Source organism: Dendroctonus ponderosae, unplaced genomic scaffold, assembly GCF_020466585.1.
Source record: "Dendroctonus ponderosae isolate FM_Combo_2020 unplaced genomic scaffold, Dpon_F_20191213v2 Dpon_F_20191213_221, whole genome shotgun sequence".
Classification (NCBI taxonomy): domain Eukaryota; kingdom Metazoa; phylum Arthropoda; class Insecta; order Coleoptera; family Curculionidae; genus Dendroctonus; species Dendroctonus ponderosae.
Genome location: NW_026018396.1, coordinates 168 through 14,847, shown reverse-complemented (window position 1 = coordinate 14,847; position 14,680 = coordinate 168).

The window sequence follows — 14,680 nt, the reverse complement described above, 5'->3', positions numbered from 1 at the left end:
TTTTTTTTGCTTTAATGATTTTGTGCAATTTGCAAATGACTTATTTGAATAGGACGACTCTTTCAAAAGAGATCTTTAGTACAGTTTTAAACTTAGAAGTATTTCAATTAAATAATTTTCATTGTAGTTTCTACTTTGCTAGCAAGACATTTAAAAAACTAAGTTTCCATTTAATCAATGGATTTGTCACACATCTGAAATATTCAATAAATAATAAACAATCGCGTTTAAATTGTCGTTTCTTATACAATTTTTTTTTATTTTTGTAATATCGGCGTCCGTTAAAATGATTCAATGCGCATATTTTAAAAAAGCTTTCATATGAACTTCGAAATTAATAAATAAATAGGGTTTTCTTCAAATATTCTATAATTGCAGAATTTTTTTTTGCTTTAATGATTTTGTGCAATTTGCAAGTGACTTATTTGAATAGGACGACTCTTTCAAAAGAGATCTTTAGTACAGTTTTAAACTTAGAAGGATTTCAATTAAATAATTTTCATTGTAGTTTCTACTTTGCTAGCAAGACATTTAAAAAACTAAGTTTCCATTTAATCAATGGATTTGTCAGACATCTGAAATATTCGACAAATAATAAACAACCGCGTTTAAAATTATCGTTTCTTATACAATTTTTTTTATTTTTGTAATATCGGCGTCCGTTAAAATGATTCAATTAGCATATTTTAAAAAGGCTTTCATATGAACTTCGAAATTAATAAATAAATAGGGTTTTCTTCAAATGTTCTATAATTGCTAAAACTTTTTTTTGCTTTAATGATTTTGTGCAATTTACAAATGACTTATTTGAATAGGACGACTCTTTCAAGAGATCCTAAGTGCAGTTTTAGACATAGAACAATTTCAATTAAATAATGTTCTTCGTGGTTTCGACTTTTCTAGCAGGACATTTTAAAAGCAAATTTTCTATTTAATCAGTGCATTTGTCAGACATCTGAAATCTTCATCAAATAATGAATAATCGCGTTCGTTTAACAAAAACTTTTGAGGCTCTTCGTAATTCAATAATTAAACTTTGCCAAAGAGCTTTAGACATAGAATCATTATAGAAAAAAATGTTTTTTTTTGTAGTTTCTACTTTTATAGCCTCATTTAATGACAAATTTTCCTTTTAAGGAATATTTTATTCATTCATAAGATGATTGGTTTAAATGAGTTTTATTCATTAAGCTAATTAAAATGAAAAACAAAACTGACTTATCTATATTTTAAATCCATATTTAAACCAAATAATAAACGTTACTTGTAAAAGACATAAAAGCCAAGACAGACGATACTATTGACTACATAATGCATTCAGCTTAAGTGCAGCCATTGTCTGTCAAAAATATTACATTTTAATAAATACGCATTGTAAAATGATATTTGAAACTCTCGTTTCAAATAAATAGTTAAATTAAGTTAGTTTAATTATATAAAAAGTACTTCTTTTCTTTAATGGGGGCTGATAAATGTTTTTTGCCTCTGCTTATGGCTGATGTACAGCAACATTTGCACATTTTACTCAGGAACTAAAATCATGTCTTAACTTTAACTTGAAAATATATTTTCCGACTATTCCAATATATTTCATATATTTAACAATAACCTTCTCATATATTTAACAATAAGCCAATCTTGAAAGTAGTAGATTTTCACTCTGGTGTAAACTTATCGAGTTCAAGCCACATGACTTTCCACTTCTAATTTGCCTAAGTTGATCAGTATCTTTGTTCGAGCCCGCTGTTTAAAGCAAACCATTTATCGTTCCTCATTAAGCAAAGATTAACGTTATATTTGTTTGAAGACCGAACACATGGCAGAGAAGAAATATATAAGAACAGCGAACATATGCATTAGGGCTTTATATCAAGATGAGCTCTAAAGGACCTGGATATCCGGTCCTGAGGGGATGCTAATGTTGTGTAAAAAATATTGGCCAGATGCCTCATTTCAAGCCGTAGATTCCTATAGTTGTAAATAATTTCTATGAAACTCTAATTGGTTTTTTTTTAAGTTGATTCTTCGTAAGCAGGTCAATGTTATTCCAGTAGGAATTCAGGAAGTAGAAAAGTTGGTATCAGTTTTTGCGGATAATCAGTTTCAGTAATTGCAGAGGTAAAAATTTCATTCCACTGCCATCCTTAATGGCATGAAATACTTGAGCGAGCCGGAAACGTCCGAGAATTAATCGGTATTTATCTCGTTTGACTTCATCGGAAATGTTTTACGTTCAACGGTTTCTACTTCTTTCAGTTTTTGCCTCGAAATCATTGATTATCTTCTGGTAGCAGGCCAACTGAATGATATTTATATATCGCCGCTTCTAAGAGTTGTTTATTGTGCTGCTCTAACAGTTAGTTTTATTGCGCGAGTTCTTCAAATACATCTAGTGTGTAAAAAATATTAGTTTACGGTTTCCCCCAGCCACTTTCTTGTAATTGGATGAATCCGGCAAACTCAAAGGAGCGCTTGGAGGAATTTATTTTTACTGCTTCCTGACCTTCCGAACATAATTAAATCATCCATAACTAGGTGACATAAACAAGATATCATTTTACGCCGCATCCTACACACTCCAGCCTGTCTTCCGCTTCCTTGGACTTCTAGACAGTTGTTTTTATGCCTCAGTTCCGGTATCTTTACTAAATGCCATTCAGAGGGGTTAATTTAATTCTTTTAGGTTGAAAGAGATCCATTAATAACCGTAATACATATGAATTTATTTTGGTTTGAAAAGCGGCGGCTCTTATGAATACTGGGCACGGTTATTAACACGGTTTAAATGCTTTAGCTTATTAGTAGTTTCTGCCTACGTGATTAGACGATGCCTCTTTGGATTAGTAAGCTGAACTAATTAAGGGCATATTTTTCCTGTACACAGTACTAGAATTAACAGGGAATTGGACTGAGTGCTTTTCTTGCGAAACTTTTTGTTTGGTATATTTTTTCTGGTTTGAAAATGGCTTGTAAATTTATAATTTTTTTTGTTATCGCCGATGGTTTTGTAATAAGAAACATCTGGCTTTAGACACCCGCTGGCATTAGACCAATTTCCAAAGCCAACACTTTGAATTACCCGCAAAAATGTTAATAACTTCAAACTACCGATCATGCTTCTAAAATCTACTGAAAATTCCGCAAGTTAACGAATAAAGTGTACGTTGTAAGTATAGTAAGAAATTTTGTCAAAGTTACAACAGTTTTTAGTTCGATTCTCCAATTAACCCAAACTACAGAAATTGGACGGACTCGAGACCTTTGAGAATTTCTTAATTTTTTTGCTCTCAATATTATTATTATTTGTTAAAAGGATGTGTATGGAAAAGAGCAACAATTTAGATCAAATAAAAAACACGAGGTTCAGAAAAAACTGCACAAAAACAGTTTTTACCTGATATTTTGCCACATTTTAATTGTTTCATACTTGAGAGCAGACAAATCTAAACTCTATGTAGAGTCAAGTTTACATTCGTTCGTAAATTCCAAAATTGATTGTTTTTCATATCGAATGGTCCATATGTTTGGGCTTTTAGAAATTAATTATTTTGTAGGAGCCCTGAAAACTTCACAAAAGCGAAAATAAATCTACGGCTAAGTTGGTAAAAATCACTTAAAAACGCCAGCAAAAGCACTGAAAACTGTCAGAATGAAATCGAGTGCAATTAACCCAATGAGGTTGATAATAGGCTTCAAATGAAAATTTGTAAGAGAAAAATAAAATCAGCAGATTAAAAATGTAACTTTTTGAAATAAATGTGTGACCAAAGAATTTGGTGTGTGCAACAGTTTCCCATTATTATTTTAAATTAGCAAACAAAAATCTGAGGAAAATCGTAATAAAATAGCAAGAGATTAAAGCAAATTATCTGTGTATAGGGAAAACTGAAAACGGACATAGTTATAAAATAAATAATTGAAGAACATCTGCAGAAGCTGACAATTTGTGGCAGCAAGAATATTGGAAAACTCTAAGAATCTTTGGAAAGAAATACGGTTGGAAAGTGTTCGGAACGATGTGATGAGCAAAAAAATAATTCTTTAATTTCTCTTCTAAACGGAAAAGTACGTAGATCAGTAAATAGTTTGTGTTAAAAAGCAGAATTTACATGAATGTACCAGTATACATTTGCTGAAATAAATATATAATGAGAACTTAAAGGCACTAATGGACAAACAGAAAGAACTGATGGACATGAAAATAAGTAATTGGAAAGAACTGCAAAAGTTGACAATACTTATGTAGCAATAAGGAAATTTAAATAAGAATCGTTTTACGTCATTTTAGAAAGAAATGAATACCTTTAGAAAGTGTTGTTTCGAAAAATGATGTTTCTTAAATCCACTTCGTGGCGCACATCATATCAAGACAGTTTGTGGTAGAAAAACAGCATATACTACTATTCTAGTAAATTTACTTACAACATATATCTCCTAACTCTTAAAAAAATGTAGTTGCAAAATAGCATTTCCATTGCAAGTATCTACGATTAGCATTTTCTTCCAGAATTTCAAGATTTGACCCAGATAGAAATTATCAGATTAAGAAAACCATAGCAGTTTATAACCAAAGACGTAGAACAATAATCCGTAAATTTTCTGAAACCAAGTTCATTATTCAGGGATTGCGTAAATACATTCAAGTTTACACTATTCAGCAACATGTTTCGCCATTGTGTTTGGTTGTTTCCGGTCAAATAGCTTTGGAAATAGTCTTGCTTGTTAAACAACAACTTCCAATTGCTCAAGGATTTCGAATCGAAGTTGTTTTTCCACTGGAACTATTAAGAAATAATTGTTTCAATTTTACAGTTGACTGCCAATGCATCTATGACGGGAATTTAAACAGCGATTTTTCGGTTTCTGAATGTTCATTCTTTTAAAATATGCGAAATTTGTTGTGCATTTGCAGTCGAAATCAGCTTCATTAACTGGTATTATCATATATTTGTTTCTACTGATTGCGTATTTAAAAAAAACAATTTCCTTGAATGTTCTCTGATCATCCTTTGGAGTGTTTTTTTTATAAATGTTAATGCAATTTTGATGCTTTTCTTTTGCAAATCACAAATCATATATATACTCACAATTTACGCACGCTGACCAGTAACACAAAAATTGCAAATTAAGCTAAAATCATATAATTTAACTGTAGTAAGAACATAATCACACTTCATTTTAAATACCTTGTTAGACATAGAATGGCTTTCGAGCAATCAAAGTTTACTCTCTGATGATGTAGGTTATTAAGTTTAGCTCAAACGCCATTAATCTTCTGCTGAACCAGACGTAAATAATTAATAGAGGAAAGAAGGTTCTTAGTTATCTGTTTACGGTACTTCTGAAATGAGATGGGTGGAAATAATATGCTGTGGCAGACACAAAAAAATAGATCAGCGCTAATCTGAAAAAACCACCTATAATTAAGGATTTTCAAAAGTAGAATATTAAAAACAAACAGATGCCCAGATGAAAGTTGACTGTAACACAAATCAGAAAACGGATATGACAATTTAAGCATATCAAAGATTTATTAAAACTTACGTTTAAATCCAGTTTTGTTGTAATTATTCCACTTTGATTGCTGATAATTAGAACGGACATTATTATCTGCAAAATGAAGGTTGTTTTATTGTTGTCAATGTGGACTGTAATTTGCGGTTTAGAATGCGCTTTTCTTCCTGCATAAGATCCTGACTCGGCAGTTTTGGCAGTTTTATACAAAACAGGTGGATTTCGTTAAAATAATCCATAATTTCTTCTACTGGGGTATTTAATTAGGTAGGCGCTCATGAATAAACCATTGATAAGCAATTATTTTTATTGCAACTTGCAACATCTTTAACATAAAAACAGAAATAATCTTATCTTGGATATCAATTTACTCGCAAAATCCTCAGGTGTCACTCGACGCTCAATTCTGTAATTCGATATTTTCTTGAAGTAATTGCGTTTTTAAGAAAACGACCATCTTGCATCCATCGCAAAACAGGATGCAGAAGAAGTTTTAAATGAATGACCGCTACGTTTTTATCGCCACGCCACGTATCTCTTACTTCTTGTCATTCCAGTTTTATTTAAGCATCGCCACTTTTATTTTAATTTACATTTAATTACAAGCTGTGCCAACTTTACTATGGGAAATTGCCGATTTAATTCAACGCAATCGCGAAACATGCCGACGCAGGTTTGATTTATCTGACTGGTTTTGTATAATGCAATTGGTTTCTGCAAATTAGTGGAGTAGAATGAAGCTGTTAACACTAAAGGTAGACTGGCAAATCGAAAGGAAATGTTAGGACTAACGATTTAAAAACAGGAGGAATTGAATAAAAAGATATTGCGTGGGCAATTATTTGTCGTTTCGTTGAACTTGGCTCTTTAAATTGACGCCACGGTAAAGTTGCCATATGTGGCCTAGCTGGAGAATTTCTGCGAATTATTTTGTCGATTATGGTAGACGGTTTATGACAAAAAAGTCAAGTTTACTTTTCCACTTAATTTCTAACACAATTTAGAATGGTGGAACATAAAGCTTATATGTTATTATATAGTTTGCTTATTTTGCCTTATAAAATTCCCTTTTTTGACAAGCATTGACTACTAATTTTTTACAATAAAAAATATATTGTAAATTAGGCACCACTAAAGCGCGGTTTATGGCTTATAATTTGCCGTTAAAATCAATAGAAAAATCAAGATGAAACCAAACATATTAATTTCGTTTTCGATAGCTTTCTACAGTTTTACTTTTAACTTCTTTACAAGTATGTTTCAGGATATCTTGTTTAATTTTAATTGATTTCAAATTCAAAATATTAACATTGTGAACACAAGTGGCGTGCAAAACGGTATATTATAAAAACATGGATTACAATTGAATAAAATATGCAACAAAATATAAAACATATATCGGAAATCTCTCCATTTACTCTAAAACTTTGGCGTCAATTCTTGTACCCAGAATATTGCACAATAAAACATCGATAATTCCTTGTTACAATAACAAAATAAACTGTAAAATAATTGTGAAAGACTGAATCAAAACTAGTGTAGAATTTCAAAATTTCGTAGAAACACATTACGGATAATTAAAAAGTGTCGTTCAACTGGCACGTTAGAGAGTAATGAAACCCACTTGTGTGTTCTGATTAGTGTTGCTTAAAAAAAGCTTGACTTATCCCATTTACCTCCTGCTGGGGCTTTCGCAGCATGAATCCGTTGACAAAACGCATACATGTGTTTAAATGATAAAAGCTAAAAAATATCAATATTCTCAGTTTGTAAGCATGTTAATTACCGTTTAGACTAAAGTTCAAAGTCAAGCAATATTTGCAGTTCAAATAAAAATTGTATCTCAAAGCAGAGAGTGGTTGATGCAATTGCATTTTAATACAATTGCAAATGCAATTAGATTAAGATCAGTTCTGCATCTCAAGTTCTTGCTATTAAATATTTTTTTCTTGCCATTAGTAGAATTTTTTGCTTGGTACTTTCCAATGAATAAATCAAAAAGACTTTCAAGATTTTGAAAGCTTTGAAATTAAAAATTTAGACACTTTCCTGCACTAGCATACATTTTGAATTATCTCCATAGCTTTGAATTGTATTGACTAGGCATCAAAGCAGAAAAGCTGGAGCTGAAGAAAAACAAACAGTAATAGTTTTGAAAACTTCTGATAAGTTTTCGTGTATTTCAAAGAAGTGGAGTGGTTGAAAACTGTTATTGTAAAACATTGATATAAATCAATTGATTTTAAGTTCTGCGTCTGAAGCTATTTTTATTGAAATATTTGCTTTCCATTCCTATATTTTGTGTCTTGTAATATACGTATAATATGTAAACTAAAATCGCTTTAAAGATCGTTTTAAGGTTCTTAAATTAAATAACACACTTTCCCAGACGGTTATTGATAAATCAGTTCCTCAATAGTTCTCAACTATTGCATTCTGCTGCTGAAGAAGAACAAACTGCAATATTTTTGACAAACTTGGCGTGAGTTTTCTTTTGTCCCAGAGAAGTAGAATTGTTGAAAACTGCAATAAAACACGTTGATTTCAATTCGTGTTATCAAGTATTTTTAATTCAGGTGCAAAATTTGAAGTAATTTCTATCGAAACATTCGCAAATGCTTGTACAAATTCTGCTTGAAACAGTTTTTTGCTTTGAATCAACTGTGATACTTTTGAAAAACTTGCTACCTATACCTTATTTTATCGACTATCTTATGCGCTCAAATATTTTTTTGCAATTCCACTATCTGTGTTGCCAACCGAAACCGACCTAAATTATACAAAAGATTCTTGCTGATAATTCGCAATTTAAAACATCATAAACTGTTGTTTTGCGAGCCTTCTTTGCTGACAACACATTTTTATTTTTTCAAATGAAAATAATGATGTCGGCAATAATTTAAAACGGACTGGCATGCATTGAGCAAAAACCGCATTGGCCGAATTAAATTAATTTGCATTTTAATACGCTGACTTTACAAAAATGCCTGTTGCCCGTGCATCAGAGTGTAACGTGTTACCCTGAATATTTTTATTACTTTTGACTTGCTGTCTATTAAAACGTTGCAACAGATTAACAATTTTCATTTATTCAATTTTATATTATTCTGATAAATTTAACTTTGCAATTCAATTGGCTTTAGCGGAATATTTTATGCAAAATTTATACATATGGTCATTATTCTGAAACGTGAATCGTGGGCTTGGCTAGATTTCTTCAAACCACCAAGAAGTCATTTTAATTTCCGTGTAAGGCAATGTAGATGTTTCAGGGATATTCATTTTATGTTAAGTGAAATAAGTGCAAATAGGTTCAGGTTGGACAACGATAATCACGTCGAATAATTAGCTTATCTTGATGGGTTTAATTTTCTAAAAAATACTGCTTTAAATTGTTAATTACGCTAATATGTGCGGTTGGCTTATCTATTAGCCATTCTCAATTATTTATTTGAAAATTATATTAACAATAATGTGAACCAATCTACGGTTTACACGACGAACGCAGTTCAAAACATTAAAATTAATTGAATGTTATCTAAATTTTGAAAATTCGAATTAATTTTTACCGTTTTTGCACGTATAATGTTATATTGTATATTAACGAATCTAGTTTGTTTTGCTTCAACATTGAATCTTAAAGACGACGGAAAGTTAAACGTGCATAAGTTAGCTGATATTTTATAAGTAAAAAGTGACCACTGGCAGGCTCGAAAACATTTTAAGTTGCCAAATATTTATAATTACAGTGCAATGGCAACCAATTAGCCTCATTTCATAATATGAGACATATTTTTATACAGATGTTGGTTAGTGACGCTAAATAAATAAAAAGTCATGCTGAACGATTTATGTTTAGGATCAATTAAAGGAAGGCTATTGAGACAAGAAACTGGTGTAGGAAGTTTTAATTTGAAAAATCCTTTAGGGAACTTGGCGGTAAAAAAATAGGAAAATGTTACAATATTGTAATTCAAAAACCCTCAAGAACATTCGGCATCGTAATTTTTCTTTCTGAAAAATTAGTCGAAATATAAAAATCATTTTTCTGGATACAGTTTATTCCGCAACTGCAACTATCAGGAAAATATTTAGTGTCTTATACTTTGTATTTGAACTCATTGAAAGCCAGTATCACTTGCTCACCAATATACGAGCCATTACATCAGTTTCTTCGTAACTTAATTCTTCACGTGACCGACGAAATTGATTATTTTATTTAATTCCTTAAACTTTCTGGTTCTATTTCTTGACTGATCGTGTTATCTGATTTTATTGACAATAGCTGATAATTAGAGATTTTCTGATTGAGATCAGAGAAATTTAAAATTTAATGGATTCTCCGATTTAATTTGATAGACACATGCAATATGAGTATAAAGCATTGAATGCATTCGATATTGAGGAAAATATCAATTTTTCAACTAAAACCAAAACATGTAGCTTTTCATGTTGAAGTCTCTGCTTGCGTATGGAGATTGCAAATATGCAGAGTGAATAGAGAAAAGAAAAATAGTGTCACGATCACCGCGTTGCTAAAATTAAAACCTAATTATTTTATATCATACTTTCTCATTTCAGTTATCGATAATTTAAAATGACTTGCAATTTAATGACTTATCAAATGTTTTAATATTTATGTATTTTTATATGGACAATTTTTGCTATTTTTACTTATTTATACTTTATTCTATATCTTATACCCACACGGCAGAATAATGAAGCAATAGAGCTCAAAGAAAGGTTTATTATTAATCAAATGCCAAACTGAATGTTCTAAACTGAAAGGTTGCAAAAGCTATTCGTGGCTTTAACGTAAAAGGATAGATAATTAATTGCATTTATGTAGAGCAAATCCGACTATTTGTTCTGGTTTTTTTTATTTTAAAAAAATCCCTTAAAGAGCTTAATAAAATATTTGGCAACAAGTGCTTTGGCGGTAGCGTTATATTAGGAAATAACTAGCGAACTTATTTAACATTCAAGTGGCCAATAAAAAGTGTTCTTTAGGTGCAGAAAAAAAGAAAAATATCAATAGGTTCACTATCAAAATTTTTCCAAGTCCTCAAAAATCATGCAAAACGTCCTTATCGAAAAAATCCATGTCATACAATAAAGCATTTTTTTCATTATTGCACACATTCATCAATAATACAAACGAATCGATTTACTTTAACAGAAGGAGATCAGGAATGCAAATGTCCATGCAAAAAACTCGCTATTCCATACGTGAATTATATCCAAAATAGGTATGACTGGCTCGTGGAATGAATGCTATGTGTTTATTGGACTTTATAATTTAATTTAACTTGGGAATTTTGCAGTTTAATCACGTTTATTTGGACTAGTGTAACACCAATACGGGGCTATAAAATACCTAACATGATGACACTGTAAACGTGCTTTGGTATACAATTTTTTCTGCAACACAGAGTTATAATACATTGCAATAGAGTTGGTTTCTTAGGCTGAAGATTAGGCCACTCGTGCTTGAGAAACATCAGAAAAAAAATGTTTTCTACGATGGTCTAAAAGCTTGATAAACGCACCGCTTTCAATCGGTCTAAAGCTTCAAACTTGAATTCACTTTAGGAGACGACAATAACCTACTTGAAACATTTTCGTTGCAGTAATTATATGCAAGCAATGCAGAGCAGAATGAGACATGTTTTAAGTAAAAAGCGGTTGTAAACAGATTTTTTTATATATCGGCAAAATGTAGCTGAATATCCAAAGAAACTTAGGTCTGATAGGGTTGGCTGATCGCTTTATAATGCTAGTTCACGGTCTGTAAGTTAAGTATGCACTTAAAAATTATGTTAATTTCCTTGTAATAGCAATCGGAGCCCATATAGCGTAACGCGCATGTTGAATATCGCTAAAGTAATGCAGACAAAATATACCAAAGTGCATTTAACGAACAATGATGGCTGCTGGTTGGAAAAAAAATTAAAAAACTATTTACTATGTGATCGAATCTATACATAGTCACTATAATTTTCTTGCTGGTTGAAAGCATAACGGTACGATGTATGAAAGCACTGTTCCAGGTACCTGAGACGTTAAAGTAACAGTAATTTAATGGATCTAATCTATTTCTTTTTCGAACTCAATATTGGTTTGCAGGTTTTTGTTGTACACATTACCAAGACTTTCTTTCAAATAAATACTCAGGTTTCTTAAAATATGTGAGAATATTTCGATAAGCCGTTTGATGGCACAGGTTCACAATTTAAATTACTTTTTTATGATGATGCTAATGACTTACACAGTTAAGGAAGACCATGTGGGTCATTATAATTTCGTATAGTTCTATAATGTCTGGTAAAATTTGTTTGATGCTGATGGGTGAATGATCTTGATGAGATTAGATAGCATATTAACGATGAGAGCCCAAGAATTTGGATACTTCCACAAGTGCCACTTGCTAGGATTTATTGTGCTTAATGTTAATGCTCATTTTTGGCATTGAAACTACTGATGAACTAGAAATAAACTAATTTTAAAGTCGAGAATAAATAGGTGTGTGTTTATTGAAGAATATCCGTTTAGGCTTCTGTAGATATACACAAGACGACCCGTAAGTAAATTATCAAAATTAATTATTCTTTTGCTCAAAAGCCGAGGATCTGACCTAAGCTTTTTAATAAAAAATGTCGTCAAACCATTATGTTTTTTTTTGTAAAATAGAGAGAATGTTACCATTAATTGAAAAGAAAGCCAGGTACATTTTTCGGTGTCTTGGTACAAAAAATAGCAATCTTTTTGTTTGGTAGCCGAAATGAACTCATTTTTTCCAGTTGGTGTATTAATCCTTCTATAAAATGTTTGTGCTTTTGTAAAAGCCTATAGCAATCATAGTTTTTGCGTAGACAGAAAATGAGGAAGCGGTTTTAAATGAGATTAATCAAAATCGCTGAAAAAAATTTATTAAGGATTTGGAATTTATTGAGGATGCCGAAGTGCGTGACTCCAACTTCAATAGTAGAGGTTTATTCACAGGGTTTTAAACTAATCTAATTTCTATTATTTCACAGGCAAAAACCATTATTCAAAGTGCACTAATTAATAAATATTTGCGGGATCTTCACTGGCATCCTCCTGGATTTTATGTCATAACCCGTGAAAACTATCTAACATTTTTGATAAACACTTTTTTCTTTTTAATGGAAGACTTTGTTCTCAATCTTTGCACTCTATTGTAACTGCCCATTTAAGTAGGTAACATACAAGGGGATCGGAGGAAAAGGGCGAGATGATAATCATATCATATCGAATGACACTCCAGATGTCCCGACTTAACGCCTTTAGATTTTTTCTTTGGGAGCTTAAATTAAAGAAAAAGTTTATTCCACTTTTGTAGATCTCCAAGAACGAGACGAACGTAATATAGTCCAGCCAGATTAGACTTTAAAAGGCCTGTTTCGGACATTAAATAGATGAAGGTAAAATATTATTGGAAGTCCTTCGAAAGGATGTCAGCATATTGGGACAATAGTTTGAGTGCGATTTCCAGCTGTGTTTCCAACATTGTTTAAATGATTAGAGTTTAATTTTCATTTAAATGATTAGAGAGAAAAAAAGTTTTTCGCGCATAACTTTAGAACCACCAATGTTTTTTAAAAAAGTTAAAATTTTTTATGGTATTAAAAAACCTACATTATAAGGTAATCTAAATTAAAATCCGTTCATTTGTTTACTCAAAAAATGAAATAAACCGCCGAATTTAACGTTTTTTATATTTTCTATAATTAATTTAGTTTTGCTTYAAAAAAATCTTACTATAATTTTTKTTTGAAGGTCTTTGTACACTTTATATGTTGTATAAATTTCAGCTTAAAATATTTATAACTTTTTGTTCATTTCCGTTCATTTGTTTACTCAAAAAATGAAATAAACCGCCGAATTTTACGTTTTTTATATTTTCTATAATTAATTTAGTTTTGCTTTAAAAAATCTTACTATAATTTTTTTTTGAAGGTCTGTGTACACTTTATATGTTGTATAAATTTCAGCTTAAAATATTTATAACTTTTCGTTCATTCCTATTTGTTATTARAAAAAAGTTCTAAATAAGTTTTTTTTTTAGACGAATTCTCTGMGGGTCAATTTTACTCGTAAAGACTTATACTACTKAACTTCATTATCACGGAAAAGTTGATTAATGAGGGATAAACTTTTTGAGCGTGTGTTTATGGGACAACCTGTATATGTTTATACAAAATGGCACTGTAACAATATGTTTTAATTTATTAGTTTAAATAAAAATTAACAGATCGCAACTTGAAATGTCTTGAAAGTCCGTTAGATAAACCATTTTGTGGTCATCGCAGATTTGAATTTAATTTTGTTATTCAGTTGTATAATTACTATTACATTATTAATTTATTGATTGATTAATATTTATAAATTGATCATTACAAAATTCAATATGGAGATATAAATAACTCCATACTATTTATTTGGGAATGTTGAATTAATATTAAAATATTTCTAGATTACATACTTATTGTCCGCAAATTAATTCTCGATTAAGGAATATATTAATTTACTAGTTCGTTTTTTCATATTTTTACTAATTACTCGATAAGTAGCTTACTTACGTTATTGCAGAGGTGGAAGTAACGAGTTAATTTTTTCTCTCCACTAGCTAATCAACTAAGGTATTCAATCAAGTTTTTCAAGTTTATAGCATTGAATCAAATAATACTGACTAGGAGGTTATTTTATGTGATTCCTAATTATATGAGTTAAGTTTACCGGTTCAAGTTTTAAATTGAATCCGGTTAGTTGACGACGGATTTTATTACAGTTTTACCACGAGCATTTACTTCAGCTTCTCTTATAAAATTTATTTATTAAAAACGTCAATATATCGGACATTAAAAAGCTATAAACTTTTAGAGTTATGTAGGTTTTTTGGAGAATTCTTTGCACATTAAACAAAGAAACATACTCAAAAATCGTTGCCTTTATACAGTATGAATGCGACACAATTAAATAATATGAAGGTAAATGTATGTACTTTTACTATAAAAAATATGAATTATACTTTGCTAAATTTGTTATTATAATAAAATGGGTGCGTGTCTAAAGGTGATCAGTTATTAGTTTATGAATATTGAATTAGCTTGAATTGATGAAAAAATTATCGGATATTCACAGT